The sequence below is a fragment of the Lygodium microphyllum genome, chromosome 16 (genome assembly GCF_053477565.2).
Source record: "Lygodium microphyllum isolate KBCC chromosome 16, Lygodium_microphyllum_v1.1.10, whole genome shotgun sequence".
NCBI lineage: Eukaryota > Viridiplantae > Streptophyta > Polypodiopsida > Schizaeales > Lygodiaceae > Lygodium > Lygodium microphyllum.
Genome location: NC_141150.1, coordinates 57,838,690 through 57,840,408, shown reverse-complemented (window position 1 = coordinate 57,840,408; position 1,719 = coordinate 57,838,690).

Genomic DNA, 1,719 nt, shown 5'->3' with positions numbered 1-1,719 from the left:
TACTCTAGCTGCAAACTCAAACCAACTAAACTTAAGTATTCTACCTATGATAAGGAATTGCTAGCTGTAGTACAAGCCTTACGTCAATGGAAACATTATTTAATGGGATCTGAATTCATGATCAAAACTGACCAACAAAGCATTAGACATCTCCTTAGTCAAGCACAAATATCTGACCGACACATTAAATGGACTGTTTTTATTCAAAGTTTTCATCCCCTTATACAATATCAACTTGGAAAAGAGAATGTTGTTGCTGATGCTTTGAGTAGAAGACCGGCAATTCACAATATTTCTGTGATATCATTTGATTCCCTTATCCCTATGAAAGATACTTATCACCAAGATCCTACTTTTCAAGCTGATTGGAATAAACTAGTTGCAAATAATTGGATTCCTATTGATTCATTGTCTTACACTAATGGATTTATGTTTTATGAAAAAAGATTATGTGTGACTGTTCCATTTTGATCATTTGTTTTGCATGAAATTGATTGTCCCCCATACCAAGGTCATAGAGGAATTATATCTACTTTGCGTACATTGATTGAAGATTTTTATTGGCCACACATGGACACTGATATATCTAATTTTGTATCTGAATGCCTAATTTGTCAAAGAGTTAAAAGACACCATGGTAAACAATATGGTTTACTAATGCCATTATCCATTCCATCACGACCATGGGAACAGATTTCAATGGATTTTATCACTGGTTTACCTAATACTAAAGCTAATCGTGATATGATTTGGACTATTGTAGATAGGTTTAGCAAACAAGCATATTTTATTTCATGCAAGAAAACCTTAACTGCATCTCAAGCTGCTCAACTGTTCTTGAAAACTGTTTTCACTAGCCATGGTTTACCAAAAGTTATTATTTCTGATCGTGAGTCTAGATTCTGCAATAATTTTTGGATTACTTTGTTTGCTAACTTAGGAACAAAAATTTATTTTTCATTTGCATTTCATCCTAAAACAAATGGTCAAACAGAAGCTACTAATAGTACCATTTTAGATCTTTTGCGTGCCTACACAATTTCAAAACCGCACACATGAGATACATATCTACATTTACTTCAGTTTGCATATAATAACACACCACATACAGCTACACAGAAAGCACCATTTGAAATTATTTATGGATATCGATTGCCTACACCTGTTACATCATTGTCAAACAAAATTCAAACTATTGATGATATTGCTAACATGCATGCTACTATTTTTTATGAAGTTAAAGATATGATTGACAAAGGCCAGCAATCATACACAAAACAAGCAAATAAGAAAAGAAAAGCTATGAGTTTTAAAGTTGATGATTATGTTTGGTTAGGAATTGAAAAGCGAAGATTACAAAGTGTAGATAAACACCCCGTTGTAAAATTAGCACCTAGATTTTATGGACCATTCAAGATCATACACAAAATCAATGACAATGCATTTAAACTAGAATTACCACAACATTGGAAAATCCACAACACCTTTCATATCAGTTTATTATGACCTTTTAGAGGACAACTACATGTACACCCTATCTATGAAAACCCTCATTTGCTAGACGAAGCAATTGAAATTCTTGAGCCTAAAACTATTATAGATACTAACTTTATGACCACTAGAACTGGCCGTAGATATTCTAGATATTTGGTTAAGTTTAAAAATCATCATGTTGAAGAGGCCCAATGGATGCACGCTAGAGATCTAAGTGCTTTTCCT